At 46.2% G+C, this 10,907-nt stretch overlaps 1 protein-coding gene across 1 annotated transcript in view; it reads left to right on the plus strand.

The window, feature by feature from the left end:
- Window positions 1-2,341: 2,341 nt before the first annotated feature.
- Window positions 2,342-10,907, plus strand: part of si:dkeyp-19e1.3 (USP6 N-terminal-like protein) — a 26,735-nt gene continuing 18,169 nt past the window's right edge. The window contains exon 1 of the mRNA XM_031565172.2: window positions 2,342-2,806. The gene's annotated coding sequence lies outside the window, so the exon portion shown is untranslated. The remainder of the gene's footprint in view (window positions 2,807-10,907) is intronic.

The raw sequence follows: 10,907 nt of genomic DNA on the forward strand, positions 1-10,907 counted from the left end.
CTCATGATTATTGTAAACATTAGCCCATACCACAACGACAAATCTTTGAGATAGTGAAGAATCTTTGAAAAAAAATTCTGGGCCTATAGCCTAACGCATTCAAGAATATATCAAACTTATCTGTTTGCACCTAAATACCATTTTCATGCGGCACATAGGCTCCCTGATAGCAAAAGGCCAGTCGGCCCACTGGGGACAGAGCTGGCGACTCGCTGGCCTTTTGCTCATCAGTTACAGACTAACACCCCACAGTTTTGACACTCGCTTTCAAAACAATTTTTGCTTTACTAATTTCTACTTATACTTCAGCAATTTTCACCAACACTTAAACATTTTCTAGATGTTACCAGTGCGTGACATAAGTCTTTAAATGACCAAGTCATTTTTCACCTTGAGAACCTTCTAGTCGCCGCCGACCAACTTTTGTTTAGCGGCTGACACGTCCCCCCTGTCCCCCCCTACCATAAAGTTGTCCCCCCCCAACAATCATTGTAAACACAAATACATTATTTTGAATAATATAGTAATATTAAATAAAAGCCAGACAACACAAGCAGGCCGAATTATAAACGTAAAACCAAGACCCCCCTATTCCTTAAAGTGGTTTGGTTCACATGCCATTTCCAACGGGCAGCTCCCTGTTTACATTTTTTACATAAAAAATAAGTGCAGGAATGTAACTGTTGTAAGTGCAAATTAAGTAGTCGAAGTGCAAGTTAGGAAGGCCCAGCCCAGTACACGGTCAGATTGTGAGGAAACCAACCGAACCAGTAAAACCTCTACAAGTATCACACCACTTGTTCAACAAGCACAAGCTTGTAACATGAAAAGGGACATTTCTCCTGCTTTGTCAAAAAACTCAAACTTGAGCTTGTTAACAATCATTAGCTAGTAGCTTAACCGGTGTGCTGATTAAAAAGAGGATGATTTTTGACAAAGCACACACACACTCTTTTCCCTCCTCTCTCCCAGTCACTGCCGCTATGCTACACGATATGTAAAGAGGTTGACAGACATGGGACCTCATTCTCGAATGCAGTTAAGAACATTCCCGGGACAATTCTGGCTTTCATGAAAGTTTTCTCATCTGGGATTTGTTCTTAACTTTGAACAGAATTCAGAACGCTAAATAGCAGATTGGAGTGCGCCCATGTTCTTAATGGCTGGATTTGTGAGAAATCATAATAATAAATACGAAAATATTTGTATCATAAACAATTACGTTTCACATTTATAGCCATGATTCTACGAGGCATCGTGATGTCTTAACACAAATACAGGCACTACACGAACACTGCAAATGGCATTGAATAAATAAATAAGCACTAAATTCAATCGCGTGGATATAGCCATGGTGGAATAGAATGGACACATCTACATTCTGCAACAGTACCTCCACCTCTACACCCCTGAAGTTAGGTTACATGTTGAAAGTCGCTCCAGTAAAGTTCGAGCAAAAACCCACGCTGACCGTGTAAACTTTGGACATTATTTGTCTGTGAGTAGATATTTTGTGTTGGTAGCCTACATTTTATGCCGTTTAGAGAATTTTATTTATTTTTTTAGGTTTAGTTTAGTTTAGTTAGGGCTGTGTAGGCTACGGTTAACTCGCCTTGCTCCTTTATTGATGTCATGTGAAAACTTATGAGTGAAACAATAATACACAAGAAACGAAACACAGCAAGTTACTATTAGATTAATTACACCAAGAATCAGAGCAACAACAGATTACAACACAGCTGGCTAATAAGTGCTAATGTCTGCCACCAACTGGGTAATGAATGAATGGTGTGCTAACGGTCACATATTAGAACGTAACGTATCTAAATTAATAATAATTACATTTTACGTTACAACGAACTAACACAGTTCATAGAATTTAAACATAGGTCACTTAAACATATGTATCACAGTGTGAGACAGCTAAATAACTTAGTCATTGTTTTTGATTGTTGCAAGGGAAAGCATAATTTGATATTGAGCACTGAAACACTACAACAGTTTTACCACAAGGAGGCGCAAAATGACCATCTTCTTTTTCTACATCGCTGTAGTGAGTCTTATTTTAGTCTGTTTATTTATTTATTTGTGGAAGTTGAGAACCAAAACTTTGAGAAAAGTTGCGAAACAACAGAAAATGAGCATGTCGCTTCTACAAAAGTCTACGAAAACAGCATATTTTGTACCTATCGTTTAGAAATAATAATTTTATAGAAACCATTCGTCTTCAGAATGAACGTTTTTTAACAAAAACACACTGGTAACATTCTGACACAAAGGATAAAAGCTTTAACTAATATCGTCTTGTCATGCCGAAAACGACTGATGTCAGACATAACCAAGCTGCAGGGTCAGCCTTTCACAAATAATGTTAGTGAGGATTTTATTCAGCTGATCCCAAACCAGTGCAACGGGTTCAAGACCACACCCACTCAGTTCTGGTTCACATTTGCGGACGGATAATCTAAACATTCAATTGATAGGAGTGGAGTGGAGTAACTGTTAACCGAACTCATCTAGCCAGTTGCGTTGCTTTTTATTTAGCCCCGTGAGAAAGTTTCCGCAGCTGCCTTGTACAAGGCTGTCGGTAGTGGCATTCCGACAGCTGCGGTTCGTGGCATGTGGGGCAAATGCGTTCTAGCTGCTGCTGTTGTCTGATACAGACAGTGTCGCGATGAGTGTCCTGGCTCACATCACTGTCACACGGAGCTAGCCACCTCCAAAATTATCCATCTACGAGCGACGAAAGAATGAAAAGAGATCCTTCTTTTGCTGCCTGTGAAGTGCAGAAGAAACATACGAATAGGTAAGTTGCCTTTTGTGTTTTAGTGGCAAATTGTTTCAACGTTTGGAGGTAGCGGCAACGCTAGCTAGCTAGCGTAGGGGAAGAACAAGGCTTTCTGATCCTTTGATGAAGGCAAGCAAGCCCTCTCGGTGGACGCGCATTTTCATTCACACTACTTTTAATAAGAGCTGTTTTCGTGCGACTTAACGACTTAACCTGAACAAGGTATTGATCAATGATACTTTAACGTTAGCTACCTGAGCAGGGTTTTTTAGAACTGGTTGATTGTTTGCTAACCAGTTGTTGTAGGTAGCTAGCTGTACTTATCAATAACTCACACATGTAACGTTAACCTTAACCTATCCCTACGCGTGTAACGTTAATTGCGAGGGAACGGTTTGCTCTTTCAAATGCCAAATTGCAGTGCCCAGAGTGTCAACGTGTCACCGCAAACGTAGATGTCCCCTTCAGCATCTAAAACACCTCTGTACTGGATGTAACCTACTTGAAAGAACTTTTGGATTGGCCTTTCATGCGTTTCAGAACTGGACGTTAAACTTGTTGATATAAATATAACGTAAGCCTAATTGTTTTAGTCAGTTCTCCTCTGTAAATTAAACAAATTCTCACTGCTCATGGCCCCGAGGGTATGTCAAGGGTGGATTGTTTTTGAAATACACGAAATGATCTAACTATCCAAGTTTCCTGGCATTTTGTCATTCTTCTATTGGCATCACGAAAGCTTAACGTCTCAACTTCCTGATACTTTTTTTGTCCTTCAAACGTTTGTGTGAGAGTGCGATGATCAGTCCCACACAGCCTCCCCGATTCGATAGCTCACACTGCACTTTCTCCTCAGTAATGGTTGCTTTTTTAGGGGCTTTTACATAGGCTACCGAACTAAGTCTCATCTCGTGATGTTGCTTGAGAGGGGCTGCTGCTTGGTGACTAAATTGCACACGCTATCTATTAGAGATGCAGCGGTTTGCATGTGAACCAGCTGAGTCCTACCAGTGTTTTCCTCAGCTTACACAGTAAGAACCTCTCTTACTCACGCTCTAACCTCTGGTTCGTGTGTAGCGCTCTTGGAGTTCTCTGGATGAGTGCCTATGTTAGGCCCCTCGTAATCACGGCAGATGCAGTGGCGCTAACACACATCATCCGAGACTAGAACAGGAAGCATCAGCAGCGGTTACAAGGCCCGCTTCCTCTCGCTGTGGCTATGACAAAGGTGGGGCAGAACACAGAAGTGAGTTCCCTGGAGACGGCCGCGCCACTCCCGTGTGCTGCCACTGCCTGGTCTTGGCTCTTTCACAGGCAAAGACAGGCAGCGCAAGTTTCCACGGATATTTCCAGTTTTCACCGTTCTGAAAGCTGTCGTTGTAACTCGATTAATTGAGCACACATTTAGCATCTGCTCTCCCCTATACGGGCGAACAGAGGGCAGCATCTCCACAGTTTTTTTTTGTTTTTGTTAGAATAGTCCTGGAAAGAGAAACAGATTGTGCTGTACCACCATCCTTGAGCACTGCCTTGGCAAAGTTCATGCACATATGTTGGTTTTAGAGGCTGTCCTAGATACGATGAAGTTGAAGCAGTGGTGATTCAATATGGTGTACAGATGGAGCTGAGGACGTTGTGAAGCACTAGTAGCACTAGTACACAATAGAAAGGAAAATAAGCACATTTGTAAGGAGGGATAATGGATGGGGGGGGGGAGAAGGAGAGGGCTTCCGCCTATAAATAGCCCTTGTGACCGTGGCGGCTGGTGTGCTGTTGCCAACCTGGCGGAAGAGAGGAGGACGCATGTGGTGGAAGAGTGACTCAGTGACACGCTGTCTCACCTCGGAGCGGAAGGTGGAGATCGGGGCGACCAGTGTTTGCTCTGCTCTGCCCTGCCCTGTGACCTTGAGTTGGAGACTGAGACTGGAAATCCAGTAGTGTGTGCAGTGGATCCCTCAGCAGGCGCAGCAGATGACTGGGCTACTGAAGCTCTGTTCACCTCGGCCTCTATGGGAATATGGATCACATCAGCTGTTGTTAAAAGAAGCTCAAAGTGTGAAGGACTGGATGACTGACAGTGTCAGTGATCGCAACTGAAGAGTGTATGAATCATCTCTCCCTTCTCAACCTGGTTGAATGGAAAGTGTCTGTCTGTCTGTCTCTCTGTCTCCCTCTCTGCTCCCTTTCTCTCTGTCTCGCTTTGGCTTTCTCTGTGATGTGAGACAGACACAATGTGCACCCCCTCAGGTCAGCTGAGTCATTGGCCATGTCTGAGTTTGTGAGCGAGCACGTGCCTAAACACACACACAACACACACTGCATTCTCAGTGGAAGTCCGGTTGTGATGGGGGGTGGGGGGGGGGGGGGTTGCAAAGAATTCAGAGATGGATGAGCTCTTTTTAAATGCGCTGATGTTGCGCTGGATTTCTCCTTCTTCCTTCAGTGACTGCCATTGTTTCCGAAAGCACGAGAACATCTCAGACACTGCGCATGAAGTCCTGTTTCTCACTAGGAGGAAGAGCTGCTGTAGTCATTCGCGCTGTAAACCCAGTCATTCATTTTTAAGTATGCTTGTGTAGCTGCTCTGTAGAGTCCAGTGTCTCTGTCTGGAACATAGGGCTGTTTTTCCATCCCTCATCGCGCAGTATCTTTTTTTCTTTTTTTCCCTTCCTTCCTTCAGTGTGGGAAAAGGCAGTCTGATACCAGCACTTCAGCAAGGGGGGGTACAGTGGTCAGGCATTCTCAGACAGTGGGGAAGTCCAGGGTGGAGTGGAAACTTCATTCCCCCCACGACCCTGGTTGTTTTTAGAGGGGGGCATTGTCGGAGGGCAGTCCCCAGACGGGTGAGGGCGAGGACGCTTAGGAGAAGGGACCAAGGGACACACACACACACACATACACACACACACACACACACACACACACACACACACACACACATAAACACATATGAACTTGCCCCCCCTTATTGGACCCTGTTATTCTGGGCTTGCTGTGTTCAGCAGTGTGTTTTCCCATGGGGCACGGTTTTGTGTCCCTGTGTTTTTTTTTTTTTTTACATCGTGGCAGACATGAGCACGGCAGTGTCGCTGCACAGGCTGGCTCATTGGAACAAAGGCTTCCTTGAGGTCTCTTTCACCCCTGGGCCTGTGTGTGGGGTGGAGAGAGAACCTCTGTGTTGGGAAAGGTCAGGCTGTGTTAGCGTAGCTTAGCACCGTGTTTAATGTTCCTCTGAACTACCTGACCCTGTGTGTGCAGCGCTCGGCTGGAACTGGCAGCTACTGCTACTGCTGAGGTCGTATTAGGATGTTAGCACAGTCTGTGTGCAAACTGCATGACTGCTTCTGTTGCTATGAAAAGCGCATTTTCCAGATGCGTAAGCATATGGATCACACATGAAGTGGGGCAAGGGGTGAGGTTTGTCGGGGCTTTGCCTGAAGGCCATGTTCTTTGTGTTTTTGTAGTGGGGCATAAACATGACATTTGCTGTGTGTGTGTGTTGCTCTGTTTAACTCTGGCGTTAAATTACTCTGGCCGAAGTCAGGTTTGTACAAAGGAACCACTGTTGTGAAAAAAACCAAAGGTTATCGTTGTTTTGCGTCGTCACGGCGTCCCCCTTGCCCTTTAACCTCCCAGGGCTTAGCCTCTCAGGCCGCTTCTGCCGGCCCGCCGTCTCATGATTCACGGCATCCTCTCAGGAAGTGGCAGTGCGCAGGCAAACAATCGCTCATTGTTTATGGGTTGCACCGCTAGATGCGAGCCCTGCGAGTGGCCCCAAAGGGCATCCTCACCGCTTACCTCTGCAGTGTGAGTCACAGGACTCTGCACTACAGGGCTTATACAGGTCAGAAGGCACGCGGAAGCACTACAGCATCACAACAGCACAAGTGCGCGTGCAAACAATAGTAGCAAGACCAGTTTAGTATCTGCACAGGACTAGTTGCATTAATATAGCAATAGTGGGGTGGGGTTTCAGTGCTCATGACCATGACAGTCTGAAAAGATGCTGTTGGTGCCTCTGCAGTCTGGACCACAGTAGCTCTCTGGCCAGATGGTACTGCACCAAAGCAGCGTCTGAGCAGTACCATACCTCAAGTTTTAAGCAGGTGGCGATTAGTTTATGTGTAGTTTGTGGTAAATGCCATTTTAAGTTAGGTTGGTTAGCATTAGCTCTACATTAACATGCCCATAGCCAGAACAGTGATATTTCAGTTTCAGTACAGTAGTTTCACACGTTGATCCACATGACTGCGGGCTGTTGAAGAGGTGCGGTGAACAGCTTGAGGAAGTCCACTGACTACAGAGGATTAACCAGGGGGAGGCTGTCCTCTCCTCTCTTCTCCTCTCCTCTCCTCTGTGTACAAAAGTCTCCAACAAAGAGCGGTGCTATTTTCAGCTCTCTGTGTTGATGTCTGGGCTGGAATGTACTTGTTGGGAAGGGAAAAGACCAAAACAGAGAGGCTTCATTTCCACAAAAATAACATGCCGGACCAGAGGCCAACCGGTGTATATGCAAGAGGGAACACATATGTGCACGCAAACATGCATGCACACACACACACACACACACAGAAGTACACACACACACACAGAAGCACACACACACACACACAGAAGCACGCACACACACACACACACACACACACACACACACACACACACACACACACACACAAAAGCATGCACGCACACACACACACAAGCATGCACTCACACACAAACAAGCACGCACACACAGCCTATATACTCACTCAGGCAGGAAAAACCCACTGAGGAACTCCTGCTTTCATTTCTACTGTGCAGCCCACTGGTTGACTGATGACCGTACACATACATTGTGCCAAGGGTTGCTGCGGACACAAAGGTCTATACAGGGCACCTTTCACTAACCAGAACTCCCTCCCCAACAAACACCCCAACACCTAGCTGTGTTGCGGAAATCTGTACATTCTCCCATGGCAACAGACTAGCTCTTTCTCACACACACACACACACACACACACACACACACACACACACACACACACACGTATATATATACTCTACAAACTCAGAGCAGCACACATGCAAGAGCCCTTTCTTCACTAATAGAGAGCATGTGGCTGCTGGTGACAGCACCTTCCTGTTAGAACACAGCTAAATTAAAGTGTGCGTGTGTGTGTGTGTGTGGGGGGGGGGGGAGAGAGATGGAGGCAGTGTGTGTCCTTAAAGAGAGAGAGCTTGAAGGTGGGGTTGGGTTGGTTGCTTGTTGTAAAGTTTGTGTATATGTGTGCATGTAAGAGAGATGAAAAGATTGTTTGTTTGTTTGTTTGTTTTGTGTTTGTTTGTTTGTGTCCATGAGTACGCATGCAGACGAGGAAGAGAAAGAAATAGTTTGTGCCTGTTTTAGAGAGAGAGGAAAAAAAACTTGCCCTCTCACTGCGGTCCACCAGTGTCCTATATCTCTCTAATGTCATTACCATCCCATTAGTTGGGGCTTTTGTGTGTGGCTCAAGGCGTGGCTTCCCGTCTCTCTAGTCAGCAGTCAGTTCCCCTGTAAGAGGGGCTTTCCTCTTCTCTCTTCTCTCTTTCCCCTTGCCCTGATGGCTTCATGAAGCACTACACTCGGCCCCAGACGTGTCCAACTATGCGTCAGTCTGAAGTGATGGGGGAGAAGAGGGGCTTTCCTCTTCTCTCTTCTCTCTTTCCCCTTGCCCTGATGGCTTCATGAAGCGCTGTCAGCTTGCGGCCAGAGCCTCCTCTCCCGTTTTTTGGCAACACTCGGCCCCAGACGTGTCCAACTATGCGTCAGTCTGAAGTGATGCCATTCTCAGAGTCATCAACCACTCTGGTTCCTCAACCACGCATTCTGGCCGGACCAACGTGAATTTAACACAGGTCAATCAACTCCAAAGGATTTCACTGCTCTATCTTTCTAAACAGTGCTGATGGTTAATCTGGAGGAATGGAGCTATTGCTGTGAGGTGTGTGTGTGTGTGTGTGTGTGTGTGTGTGTGTGTGTGTGTGTGTGTGTGTGTGTGTGTGTGTGTGTGTGTGTGTGTGTGTGTGTGTGTGTGTGTGTGTGTGTGTGTGTGTGTGTGTGTGTGTGTGTGTGTGTGTGTGTGTGTGTGTGGTTTTTTTTCTTTTTTTTTTTCTCCCCCCTCTGACCTCTGTAATGGTGGACTAGCCATGTTGGTTAGATTCCATAGTCTGCTCTCTGCGGTTGTCCCAGAGACCAAAATGTAGCCTGACTGCTGTTGAAAACATCAGCTCTTGCTGATAGTGACATAAGGCAGCCCATCTTAACATAATTGGTCTTCTGAGCATGAGATCTTTGTATTATCCATCATCAGGCTATGAGTGCTAGCAGTGAGTGGCCTCTAGTGAAAATGTCTTTGGTTTAGGCTAGTACCATAAATGTGTAGCATGTTAGCGTTGCTAACTGTATAGCTCCTCAGCTCTGTTTTCCCTTGGGTAGCGAAGCACAGCCAATGTGTGTCTGGCTTGTAGCCTGGCCTTGAGTAGCCCACAGATGTGAGTTTATTCTCAGGTCATGTCTGGCACAGCTATGCATTTTTAATCCATCTCCTGCTTCCTCAGTGTGATGGGTGTGTGTCTCCGAGGTGTGGGATCAGTGTGGGAAGGAGAGAGAGGAGAGGTCTCCTCCATTTTTAATCCCTCTCCTGCTTCCCCAGTGTGATGGGTGTGTGTCTCCGAGGTGTGGGATCAGTGTGGGAAGGAGAGAGAGGAGAGGGCTCCGTCTCGTCTCGTCTAGGGTCGGCTCGCAGCTGTGTTGTCTGTAAAGTCACTTCTCCTCCTCGTGAACCTAGCTTTGCACACACACTCAATCTCTCACACACACACACACACACACACACACACACACACACACACACACACACACACACAGGAACCCCAGAGTGGTATGAAAGCAGTTTATCTGAAGAGGTGAGACATAAGGTTGATGCCACCTCCTCCACCCTCCATCCCTACCACCCCCCCCACCATGATGACCCGCCATGCATTTTTAATCCCCTCAGCCGTCTTTGGTCCTGTTTGCAGTCTGGCTCTCACGCGAGCCGAGAAGCAGCATAGCTGCTCTGCCACACAGCACCCATCCCCCCCCCCCCCACAGTCCCTCAGGCATCACTGACTCCAGACCAGCCGCGTCTCTTTGTGTCTCTGTCTGACGGCAGTCTGCACAGCAGTGACACTGAGCTGAGATCTCTTCCCGCTTATGGGAAAAGCCTGGTCTCGGAATTGGAATACTGTGCTGCTGACAGATGTGATTGTTACAAGGTCAAAAGTCAAACCTGGCTCGTTTGGGGGAGTGTGTGTGTGTGTGTGTGTGTGTGTGTGTGTGTGAAGCTCAGAGCAGGGGCAAGTGCCCTCTGATTCTTCGAGCCCATCACATCACAGATGCTGCTCTAATCCCACGTCGTCTACCCAGGGGTCTAATCCATCGGAGTTCACCCTGATTAATCCCAAACCAGAGCAAGATGGTAACTGGACTCAGCTGGAGGAGTGGCTTCTCACTTTCCCCCCGTCACCTTTTTAATGGCTAAAAAACGTCAACACAGCATTGGCTCTGTCAGGTGGCGCATTGCCAGTGAACATAATCATTTCTGTGCCAATGGTCTGGTTCCTGAATAACCTCTCAAAGGTTCTCTGAGGCAATGTGCTTCCCCTCTATAAGCAGCAGACTGTGTCAACCAATGCAGTTATTATTCATTCATGATTTAGGCTATTATTAAAGATTATTTTTGGTTTAAAACTAGGCCTATCTACCACTTCATTTTTACACCACTGTCGTTAGCACAAATCTAATAAAATGTTGTTGGAGACATGATGAAGGCACATATTATGCATATACATTGGACAGCGTGATTTATTACAAGACAACTAGTTAACTAAGTTAGGTTTTCAAGGTTGCAAACTTCCAAGGCTTACTTGGCGTGAGATTGACGAAGACTTTTTGGTGTAAGAAATGTATTTGGATGTGACAGGACTGATGCCGATGACTTTGGGCATCTGGAAAAACTGTAAATCAGGGAGACAGGGATGGCGGCGATAAGGTTACAGCCTACGTTGCATCCTTTCATGAATAACATTTGTCAGGGATGTTTATGATGAAAAACTG

Source organism: Clupea harengus, chromosome 3 (assembly GCF_900700415.2).
Source record: "Clupea harengus chromosome 3, Ch_v2.0.2, whole genome shotgun sequence".
Classification (NCBI taxonomy): Eukaryota; Metazoa; Chordata; class Actinopteri; order Clupeiformes; family Clupeidae; genus Clupea; species Clupea harengus.